Genomic DNA, 12,546 nt, shown 5'->3' on the forward strand with positions numbered 1-12,546 from the left:
CAAGGTCACGTTGGACTGGTTTCAGTGATTGTGTTCAACCTATCTGACCAAAGTTGCATATTCACCAAACTGAAACTGACCCACAATAGAGTAAAACCAACTCAAACTTGAAGGTTTGGTTTGGGTCGGTTTGAAGGTTCCCTTTGCTGCCCTATCACAAAAAATAATAAGATCTAGCTGAGCCTCTATAAGGTTGGGTGGGGGGGGGGGGAGTCACAGAGGTATATTACATGTTTGATGTTTCTCCAAGATATGATGAAAATGAAGAGGAAAACGTGTCCAAGACTATGACAGAAAATTTCTCTAAGTTTGGCAAATTTAAAGGCTTAGGAATCTTTATTATAATGCTTGTTGAAATAAAGTGTGGGTCTTATACTCTTATTTCAATTAGTTTTTGAAATTGACTCAAAGTATGACTCCCCCCCCCCAATATCCTATGTTTCCTATTTGATGTAAATTTTCCAATTCAAAAAATAAAAACAATTCCCCATTTAGGTAGAGTCATTATATTACTTAGACTTAAAGCTATCTAAGATGTGAAAGGACTAGGGAGTAGAGACTAAGAAGCAAGGCCAATAGTTATTTAGCAAGAATGGAAACACTTTACCTTAGATGGTGTTTGGTAGAATGGCCATTTTTGGGGACCATTTTTCGAAAAAAAAAACAGCCACGCCTACTACCCCATTTTTTGCCATATTATGTTTGGTAGTGTTTACCACATAAACAGTGAGCATCGTTTTTTCACTCTTTGTTCTATTTGGTAAGGAGGTATTCATCACTGAATTTCATGTAGCTACACCCACTACTGTGTATAATAGTGCATGCCCTAAGAAAATAATAATGATCATCAAACATTCCACATTATTTGGACGATTAATTGACATTATTTGGCCTCAAAAAATTAAATCCAATGGGTGGAATTGATGTTCCATGATATGAGTGTAAATAGGTCTATCATGTCCATCAGTCGATAGTGGCATAGTTTTGTAGATCTTAGGTATTTTGAAACTATTCAAGAGAAAATGAATGTAACTAATCAAACAATGTTTCTTCATGTAATAGACCTTTCAAATACTCACCTATTGGGCCCAATTGCTAATTAATATTGGTCCAATTGCTAATTGGATAAGGTTTCAAAGTATGTACTACACGCATTATGTTTATCAATGGCACTATTTTCTCGTCACGTTTGCTATGAACATAATCATCCTATTTAATGAGTTTCAAGACTAATAAAATAAGTATTAGCCAAACAAAAATTAAAAGACAAATGGTGTTACAACCACAACAAGCAATGAGTGCAAGATTATCTATTGGTATGTTGTGGTTACATGGTAGAAGAACTATGTTGGATAACTTCAGCCCTAGGTGCTCTAGGACGGATTCCATCATATTCATCTACCCATATGAATGAACCCCTATGGTTATTCCTAATTTGACAATGTAAAAACCATCGTCTGTAATTAGTTTTTGTTCTTGCCATATGTAGTGCCATTTCCCCTTTACCACAAGAGTAGTTTGGTAAAAACATCTCATCGGTCATTTCTACATGGAAAACTTGCATAGTAAATATCAAATAATCCACAAAAAAGTGAGCATAAAAACACACACAAACTTAGAATAGTAAGTAGTAAACAAGTACAATCAATAACAAGCATAAACACCAACATGGTTTGAATCCTAACATCATCATAGTCTGAATCTCAACATCATAATAGTTTGAACCACAACATCATGTTCACATGCAAATCACCATGCAGACATTTGGTACCTCTTTCATAGAGCAGTTGTAATTTGTTCTCTAACTATGTCCATCTCTCTACTTGAACCTGATGCAGTAGTAGTATGCTCTTCATCGTTACCATCTGAGCCATCATCATCACCATTGGATTCATTTTCATAACCATCTATACACTTGTTTATGTGTTCATCCTCACGTGCCTCTCGTTTTATGAAATTGTAGGTTATGAAACATGTCGTTATAAGAAGTCGTTGGAAGTCCAACTAATAGCATGACATGTTTTTCAAGATGGGGAATTTACCCTTCAAGATCCCAAAGCAATGCTCTATTACATTATGTAGTGAAGAAGGAGTGTAGTTGAAGATGTCCTTCTTCGATCTAAATATACCAGATTGTCTCCTGAATTCACTAATGGTCAATTTGGTTATTGAGAAACAGTGAGATGAAAAGAGATGGGATGAGAAATGAAAGTTTTATATTCTTTTTTTTTGGTCTCCGTGTTTGTTTGCTGAGACTTATTATCCTATAGAATCTACTTCTAGTGTTTGGTTGATGAGAACAAACATATGTCCCTTGCTAGATTTGGAGTGTCGGTGTTAAACTAGAGGGTAATAGCAGCTATCAGCACCCAATTTTTGCTCAGCCTGCCGCCTGAGCCTTCAATCCACCCCAAACACCCGATCAAACCCTTCCGACCTTTCTGAAACACCCAAAAACCCAGAAAACCCAAATTTCACCCCGAGAGCCCTCAAATCCATTGTTAAACCTGCCCGATACCTATCTGATGACCCCGATCGACCCTCACTTACACCTCAACTAGTAAATCAGACACAACCATCAGACTCGGGACATGCCAAAACCCTACCTTGAGAAATTCAAGCCCAAAACACCTTCACTTACCTTCGATGATGCAAAAATTCCATTTTGAGACTCCAGATTTACCTGATTCCAAGTCTGCCCGATCTGGGCCAGTTGGCTCAATCTGATTTTACCAATCATCTTAAACTACCCAAAAACCCCACTCGGAGAAGTTTCACCCAAAATTGCCTTTATTTCCCATTCATCACACAAAGATTCTGTTTCGAGCTCACAAATTAACCAAATTGAATCCCATCCAAATCTACCCAATTCGGGCCCAATCGGATCAATTTGACCTCACCAATCAAATCAGAATGTTCGAAGACCCCACCTTACAAAATTTCATCCAAAAATACCCTCATTAACCCTTTCATCCAAAAAGATTCTATTTTGGTCAATCCTATTAGCCCACACACACAAACCCACTCTTTGTGGTCAGACCCATCTTAACCCTCCACATTTTTGACCCAAACCACCCATCATTGAACCACGAACCCGGTTCAACCTCTGGACCCGGTTAACTCAACTTGTCAAAAATTACCTAAATATCCTCTAATTTCCCAAAACTTACAAAAACACCCCCTGGCGCCATTTAAAAGAAACGGACCCTTCATTTCGGCAAAAAGAGGGAGAGAGGGGGGAATCCACTGTTCTGACTCTTGAAGCACTATTCATCTCCCCCTTCGTTCGAACCCAACTCAGCGTCAGCGAATTAGAGGCAGTGGCAACCAACCCACCTCCGCTCTACCTCTCTCTCCACACTCCCTCTTCCTCTTCTTTTCCTCCTCCTTCTTCTTGATTTTCTCCCTTCTCTTCCTCTCTTTTCTGATTAGGAGAAAGCATTATCTGTCATACGCAAGCTCTCTACCCAGTGATATTTGAATAGCGGGAAGTTCTTCATAGCGGCAACACTCAAAGCAATCCTTCATTATTTCTTTGGTGATTCTGCTCACCATTTTTACGAATCTCTTCGTCCCCTTGACGCAGCCATCACTTGAGCTACTATCCATAGACCACAACAGGACAGAGTTTTTCCCCTTGTATCATCCATTAAATTCAAGCCAACGTATAACATAGATCAAGATCCAATTACAGTCATTCATAGTTATCATCATTGGGATTATTGTGCTCTGTTCAAGTCGCACTTCAGGCCGAAACCCAAGCAGGTAATTCAGCTCTCTTAACGTCTCTTTTGTGTTTCATTTTCTTTTATTTTCTTTTTTTTCTCTGTTATCTCATTTCATTTTCCTATATGGTGTGATGGCTTAATCGAAATCTGAGGAGGTTACCGGAGCTGGTGGCGAAATAGTCGCCGAACCAGCCTATGTCGAATCCTCAATGTTAATCCCGTTTAGTCATTGTGTTATTAGATTTTTATAATGTTCGGTTTTAAAAATTTGACCATCGCAATGATCCATTTTGAAAGGGGATTGTCTGTTAATAATTTGAAAGGTTCTGTTATTGATATGTTCTAAAGGTGGATCACCGCTTGTTGAGTTCTTTGTTGTTCTACTTCTGACGATTGACTATGCTAGAGTGGAAAATTTTAGGAGTTTAGAATTGAATGCGTTAATCTCTTACCTGTCTTATTTAACCGAATGGGTGGTTGGGTTTTTCCTCTTAAAGTGAAAGCTACCAAGTTGTTTTTGTTATTCGGCATCAATGATGCTGAGGTTGGAGGAGGACTGTTAATAGTAACTCTTTGGTTGCAACAAGCAAAATAAACCAAAAATAAAAAATAAAACAAATAGATATGATATATAAAAAAACAAAATAGGAGCTTAGAAATCTGTAATGGCGAGTTTGGATCACTGGTACAAGATGCTTAATTTGATAGATCAGAAATATTAAAAAAAAACACACAAAAGATGAAAAATAAGTAAATAAAATAATAGTAAAAGTGATTCCAAAAAAAATTACAAATAGGTTTTTTATAAGAAAAATAAAAGACAAATAAATAAAAAGTTGATAAAAAATAAATAAATAAGTGAAACAAACAATAAAAAATAAAAAATATATAAATGGAAAATAATGAGAACTAACAATTTCCCTTTTGTATTGGCTTGCTTTGGTGCTTGGTTCTTATTATCATAGTGGTTTATGCTTGTTTATTGGGGATACCATGTGGGCCCCACCTATTGGACCCAGGAGAGGGGTGCTTAACCCCTTCCCTCTCCCATCCAAGTCTCACTCGGACTACTTTAGCCAGTGCTTTGGGTCTTGGAGTCACTATCGAACTAAAATATTTTTTATGCCATTCTCGGAGGTCCCATCACCTCCATTTCCATAACTGATGGGTGGCGACTCCGTTTTCAGCCCAAGTGACAAGTGACCGGTTTTTTCGATGCTCACAAACTGGCAACTCCACTGGGGAGTTCTTGGACCATAGGTGGGGCCCACATGGGGTGCCCAATGGGTTTTTCTTTTTTCTTTTTTTTCTGTTGGAAATAATCCTATTTTTCTTGCCACTTGTTTAGATTATTGAATGCAATGCTTCTTATGTTACTTTGTTGATAATAAGTGTGACTCTCTTGTCCCATTTTTGGTTTGTTGATTTCTTTCTTTATTTTATTTTATTTTTTCTTTTTCTTGTCTTGCATAATCAGTCTACTTGCATCAATTGAATGGATTGCTTCTTAGTTTCTCAAGTTTTGATTTACCTGAATTTGGATTAGGAAATTTGCTTTGTTTATGCATATTACTTTCTTGAATTAGGCTGTAGAGAATAAGTCTCTTGCATGCTCTTATGTCACTCGTGTCTGGATAGTAGAATTACATGTTGTGTTGAGAGACAAAGTTCAAGTTGAATGTGGGGAAGTGGTTAGTACTGTCAACAAATTGCATGTTCCCTATCCCTATCCCCTATTTTAATTCCTGTGAGGAAAAAAGAAAATGAATGTGAGGATGGAGGAAAGTTGTGGGAGAATGAATGCTAAAACAATGAAGGAAAACGGAAATTGAATTCCATATGTGTACTTTCTCTCACAATTCCTTTATTTGGTGAATTAACATGCAAATTGTTTGAGGAATTTTGAAAGTACATGCATACTTAAACTCAATGGGTTGACAATGAACCATTTCACATGAGGAGCATGGCTCTTACTTGAGAAGGCATGGATGTCTTTTCTTGATGCTTATGGCTAGGGTCTAGAATTTCCAAAGAGGTAAGCACCACTCTCTTGATCATTTTATCTTTTTTTTTTTTTTTTTTTTTTACTTCATAGATTGTCAATGGTATTAAATCCTAGTCTAGAAGAGTTTTGTACATGAATTTGGATAGGGTTTGATTATGACATTGCTTTGGAAGCATGCTACACTAACATAACTTAGAATTGTTGTTTCTTGAATGTTTTTGCATATGAATGTTAAACTGAAATTGAGTAATTTTGAAGGTCAATGCGAGCTTCTTGAAACCATCTTCATTGCTGAAATTTTCAGCCTTTGGGATCTCTTTGACTCCAACATGAGAAATTATGATTTTTTCAATGCATTTACCTTGCTGAAATCTTTGTGTTTTGGGGTTCATTTGGGTTCAAGTGCTCGGAAATTCTGGGTTTAGAAGTACGTTTATGCTTAAGATTTCTGGGTTATGTTTTTCCCTTTGATCTTAAAATGTGGAAAATGAAGAGTTTTCAAAACCATTACCTTGCTGAAATCTTTGTGTTTTGGGGTTCATTTGGGTTCAAGTGCTTGAAAATTCTGGGTTTGGGGAGTGAGTTTATGTCTGAAAATTCTGGGTTGATTCAAGAGCATAAAAGGTTGTTTTTCAAAAACATTCTCATTGCTGAAATCTTCAGATTCTGGGTTCATGTTAATTCAAGATTGTGAAGATTGTTATTTTTAGAAGCTTTCTTACTATTGAAAATTCTGGGTTTAAGTTTCTTGTGGTTTTAAGAGTGTGAAGGGGTGGTTATGTTGAAAGCACTTTCATGGCTGAAATTTCTAGTTTCTTGGTCTCATTTTGGATTCAAATATTTGAAGAATACTTGGTTTAGAAATGTGTTTGTTGCTGAAATTTCAGGATTGTGGGTACTTTTAGGCCCCTAATGTTTGAACAAAGGGGAATTCTAAAAGTATCCCATGCTGAAATAGGAAGTTCTATGTGGTTTTTGAGCTCATTTGTCATGGATGTATTGATATGGAGGTCCATTTTGATTAATGAAATGACATGCTTCTTGTTGCTTATTGAAATATTGATACTTATGGAAAGCATGATGATCCCTTCATTAAATGAAGATGTTGAGAAGTTAATATTCATGAGCTTTGTCTTGAAAACTTATTCATGCGGAAATGAGAATCCTCACCTAAACGATGGAGTTAATGCCTTGAGAAATAAACTTTTGGGGGATGGGGTTCTATGATGAGGTAAGCTACAAATGTCAAACTCAAGACTATTGAATAATACATGCAAGGTGGAATTTAGGATGAGAGTTATGGGATTTCTTAGCTTCAGGTTAGTTAGTAGGTGGAGGCTTAATAGGATGTTCCTAGTATGATCATGAATAAAATACCAACAAATGAGATTCATTAGGTCTTGTGTATTGTAACATGAAATAAATCAGCTTTTGGGAAGAAGTTCAACTCTTTTTTCTTTTTTTCTTAATAATAAGCAATAAAAGAGAAACGTAGGTTGATTTAGTTTGGCAAGTATTTTCTTTGAAGTAATTGAGCCTTGAACATGCTTATTTTGGGAGACATTAGAAGAAGTTTCAGCATTGCTCCTTTGAAATTTGTTGATTTGACATGCTAAAATAGGATTGAGTTTCTAGTCTTTTAGGTAGAGTTGGCTTTCTTGAACTTGGTTAACTTTCTCATTGTGGGTGTGATTGGGAGAATTTATAGCACTATTCTTTGAGGATACACATGATCAAATGCTAAAAATGGGAAGAGGACTTAAAATCTTTTAAGAAAAGTAATATTGTAATGCATGAATAAGCCTTGAAAACTTACTTAGACTAAACAATTTAAGCCTTACTGGGAGTTGAATAAAAAGTGTCTTAGGCTGAAATGTGTTCAAGATTCAAGACAAAAGACAAAAATAATGTAAAATGGAAAATAAACAAAGAAAAGAAAATTCAAGTCAAAATAAAAAAGCAAATATTAATGTTTAGGATAAGAAAATAAAAAGCGGGATTTGCATCCAATAATTTTACATTCCAAATAAGTATACTCTCCTAGGTTGAAAGTTCAAGGTATGTAAATATCTCTTTGGTGTGACTTGTTGTTAATGAGTGTGCAGTTTGCTTAATGTTTAGTTTCTTATTGATCTTGTTATTTATATTTATATGTGATGATGTATTCAACTATGTTTCTCTTCACCTTTTGCATGCTTGACCTCACTCACTAATTGCACACACCATTTGCATTAGATTCTACTGTCCTATTTCGTATTAGGAAGGGGCCAGTAGGTGTTGGGCCATTTGGACCGCACCGACAACCCACAAATCAGCCACCAACCGGAGAGGCCCATTTGTTCGACGGGTGGAGGTTTGAAGGCTGACAACCTTGTTAGAACCTTGAGTCTAGGTGTCAAACTCTCCTCTCATGCATCACTGTCCACATGTTAGCCTAGTCAGTTAGGGTGTTAGCCACCTCTACTTTGTTTGCTTGCATGCCCCTTGTGGGACCCACATTAAATAATAACAAAATAAAAAATATAAAAAAAAGGATAAAAATGTCAAAAATAAACAAACAAATCAAGAGTAAAAAACTAAAACAACAAAAAAAAGAGAAGAAAAAATAAATATATGAAAAATGAAAAGAAAACAAAAAATATAAAAAAATTTGAAAAATCCAAAAATAAAATAAAAAGCAAACAAAAAAATTGAATGTAAAACGGGTAGAAAGGTTTAGCTAAGAAAAAATATATGTAAATGAAAATTAAAAATATATATATAGATAAAGGAGAGAAAAATAAAAAAGAAGGGGAAGAAAAAAAGAGAAAAAAGTGAAAAAATAAAATATCCAAAATTTCCAAAATATTAAAAATCAAATAAAAGTAAAAAAAGAACAATAATAAATCCAAAAAAAAAGAGAGAAAATTAAAGGGGAAATTTTTAAATAGGAAAATGAAAAAGGAAAAAATAAAATAAAGTGTCAAAAAATGCAAAAAAAATATAAAAATAAAGTAAAGTGTCAAAAAAGACAGGAAATTTTCTAAAAAATCAAAACATAAAGTAAAGTGTAAAAAAAAAGTAAAATAAAATAACAAAAATAAAGTAAAGTGTCAAAAAATATAAAAATATAAAATGTAAAGAAAAACAAAAAAAATTCTGAAAATCCAAAAATAAAGTGTCAAAAAAAATAAAATAAAAAGAATTATCATATTGAAAATAAAAGATTATAAATTTAGGAAAATTTTAAATAAATCAAATAAGATACTAAAAAATCAGCAAAAATAGAAACACAAAAGCAAAAAAAAAAGAAGAAGAAGAGAGATAAAAAGAATAAAAAGAAAAAAACAAAGAAAAGGAAGAAAAAATCTAAAGAAAACAAACAAATTATTAAAAACTAAAAAAATAAAAAACATAAAAAAAGAAACCAAATACAAATTTCTGAAAAATACGAAAATAAAGTGATGTGTTAAAAAAATGAAATAAAGAGCATAATATAACAATTATAAATATATGAAAAATCAAAATAAAATCAAATAAGAAGTTCAAAAATCAACAAAATTAGAAGAAAAAGAAAAAGGAAAAAGAAAATGAAAATGAAAAAGGAATAGAAATAAAAAAGAAAATGAAAAAAGAAAAAGAAAGAAAAAAAATAATCTTAAATAATGCAAATAAGAGAAATTCTGAATATTTCTTTAGGGTAGTTAAGAAAATTAATTTTAGCACAAATATAAAAAAAAAACAAGAATTAAAGATCTTTAAGAAAGAGAAAAAGAAAAATAATAAAAACACAAAAAAAATCATTTAAAAAAATAAAAAAATCAAAATCAAAATTAACAAAAAAATCAAAAAGGATGTCAAAAGTTATTGAAAGTTAAAAAGCCAAAACACAAAATACAAAAAAAAAAGAAAGAAATTTTCCAAAATCCAAGGAAAAAGAAAAAACAAGAAAAGAAAAGAAAAAGAGAAAATCCAAAAAAAAATAAAATAAAAATGCAAAAAGGGCGAAATTATAAAATCCATGAAAAGAAAAATCAAAATAGAAAAAAAAAAGAAGAAGAAGAAGAAGAAAGGCCAAAATTCAAAAAAAAGGGTAAAATATAAAATGCAAAAACGGAGCAAAAAATTTCAAATTCAAAAAAAAAGAAGGAAAGTGGAAGAAGAATCTAAAATATAAAAAAAGGTTAAAATAAAAAAAGGGAAAATCCAAACTTTAGAAAAAAAATGAAAAAAGAGGAAAGATTTGTGGGAAAATTAACTATTAAAAAATAAAAAAAAAACTAATTAAAAAAAATAAAAAAGAAAATCATAAATCCAAAAATCAGAAAAAAATGATAAAAAAGATTAAGTCAATCAAGAATTAAAAAGCCGAAAAAAAAACTAAATTGTAAAAAAAAATCATCTAAAAGGGGTAAAAATAATAAATGAAGGAAAAGAAAGGGAAATGACAACAAGAATAAAGTTTTAAAAAAGGGAATTAAAAAGGGATAAAAATGAAAGAAACGGGAAAAAAAGAGAAGAGAAGGAAAATATCAAGGAATAAAAATTAAAATAAAAAAAATCAATCAAATTTTTCAAAAAAATAATAAAATAATAATTAAGAGAGAGAGAGAGAGTGAATGAGAGCAAAATAAAGAAAGAATAAGTTGCTAACTGAGTTGTGTTCATTGGGAAGCATTGTCGAGAATTCTCAACCAATTCCTCATCAGATAGTGACTAGATCAGTTATCGATTTTTTAGTTCCATTTTTTAACTACATTCGACCTGATCCCTTTCAAAGGAGTACGTAGAGCAGCCCATCTCATGGGTCCGGCCACTTCTATAAATAAAATATTTTTTTCCTATTTCTCTCTTTCTTCCCTGAAATACTTGTTTATAAGAGAGTGGTTAGTCCATTCTGTGTTGTCTACCCATAGAAGAAGGTAGTGTTTGTCCCCTCTTAAAGTCCCAAAAGCATGTTTGAAGAAAAGTCAGGTGTTGATCAAAAGTAGCATAGTTGAACTTCCTATTGACCTCCCAACCCATAACAAAGCCATCATCTTTGTCCAAACCGGGGCATAACTGCAACTACCAAAGTATAGCACATTCCCTTTGAATATTGCCTAAGCCAATACAGAATAAAGGCACCATCCTAACCTAGTGCTCTATCGATTAATCAAAGAAAGGATTGGAGGCCATCATCGGTTATTCCTCTTTCCTCATTGATCTTTTGAATTCGCCAAAGTCGCTAGTTAACCACTTGAACTTATACATTATACCTTTTTCAGAAAATTAGCCAAACCCATAGAATGCACCTCAAGGATAATCAAAGGATTAAAAAAACAAAACAAAAAAGAGAAAAAAAAGAGAGAAAAAAAAACAAAAGAAAGAGAGAAAGAAGAAGGAGAATGCCCCAGGGGGCTTTGCTCGACATACACTATGCTCAACATATGCTTCTTTGAAATGTGATGTACAGTTGATAATGAAATGAAGGGAGGCCATCCTTGCCCGCTTGCTTGACTTTGTGCATTCAATCTTGATGATATGTAGTGAAACCCCCTAGTTAACCCTTTGAGCCTTCCTATCAACTTTTTCTTCACAATAAACACTCTCCAAGGAGTGGGTGTCAAAACGGGCAAAATGTGATTGGAGCAATCGAGCAAGAGTGAAAAAAAAAGAAAAATGAACTTTTGGTAGCTTTGTTGAGAATGAAATGCTCAAATAAAGTGGGATAGTTATCAAGGAAGATCAATGCAAAAATTGAATTAACAAACGAAGAATCAAGAAACAGTTAGAAGAAACTAGGGCAGTTAATATGATTTTATCAATACGGGAGATCTTATGATGACACCCACATGCTAATTTTGATTTTCCCTACCTATTTAAATTTCGTCCCAAAATAAAGTCCTCCCTGATCAATAAGAATGCACGATTCATGTTGATGAAGAATATGAAGAGCAATATACATTCATATGGCTATGAAGTTATGAATAAAGCATTGATGAAAAAAATCAAAAAGAGAGAGAGAGAGAGAGAAGGTAATGCAAATGTGATGATGAGAACAGACCTTGAATCAAATTTCCTAAGAGGTGATCCATGCATTTGATGTCTCCCATTAATTGTTATTTAAGCCTTTTAACCCATCATTTGTAACCTTCATCCCAAATCACATTTCATCCTAATAAGCAAGACCTTACCGATCTTTAAAGAATTGGCAAATCAACACTGGACAAATCTATTTGGTTGGCAATGAAGGATCATAGTCGTTACTTGCTCCATTGAAATATCAGCTTCATAGCCTACCATTTTTGTTAACCAAAAAAAAAGAGAGAAAAAGGAGAGAAGAAGAAATAAAAAAAAAAGCGAAAAAAACAGGGGCAAACCCCCTATGGTAAAGGCTCTTCTTACAATGAATCCCTTGTTCAACCACTTGCAATTTTATCATGCATGCTTTTGAATTCAATGAATTTTGAGTAATGACTTTGAAGAGAGGATACATACTCTCATCTGATGCTAACCTAGAATAACTCATTTTGACATAATTACTCTCATATAAGTTAAGATTGAAGGCACTTTCGCCCCTAAGTTTTGAAGCTTTTTCTTCTTACCATTCCCATATTTCATATCCTTATGCACTATTCAATAATTGAATACTTGTGCCATAGTTTGAGATGTTTTGACTTTTCCAGTGCATACCTAACTTCTGTCTTGACTCTCCCATCACATCATGCACTTTTGCTTACTTATATGTTGGTTCTTTTTATCTCTTTCGTGCAAACCATTGCTATATTTTTCAAAAATCTCTTCGGGTGTTTATCTCACACTTCAATGTTCTGCTTCTTGAGTCCATGATTT

The 12,546-nt window shown here is 33.3% G+C and overlaps 1 protein-coding gene across 2 annotated transcripts in view; it reads left to right on the forward strand.

Annotated features, from left to right (window-relative positions):
- Positions 1-3,224: 3,224 nt before the first annotated feature.
- The window catches only part of EMB1441 (zinc knuckle (CCHC-type) family protein), a 43,376-nt gene continuing 34,054 nt past the window's right edge, over positions 3,225-12,546 (forward strand). For both annotated transcript variants that reach the window (XM_010275222.3, XM_088893204.1), the window contains exon 1: positions 3,225-3,765. The gene's annotated coding sequence lies outside the window, so the exon portion shown is untranslated. The remainder of the gene's footprint in view (positions 3,766-12,546) is intronic.

Source organism: Nelumbo nucifera, chromosome 8 (assembly GCF_055504915.1).
Source record: "Nelumbo nucifera cultivar China Antique chromosome 8, China Antique-T2T, whole genome shotgun sequence".
Lineage (NCBI taxonomy): Eukaryota > Viridiplantae > Streptophyta > Magnoliopsida > Proteales > Nelumbonaceae > Nelumbo > Nelumbo nucifera.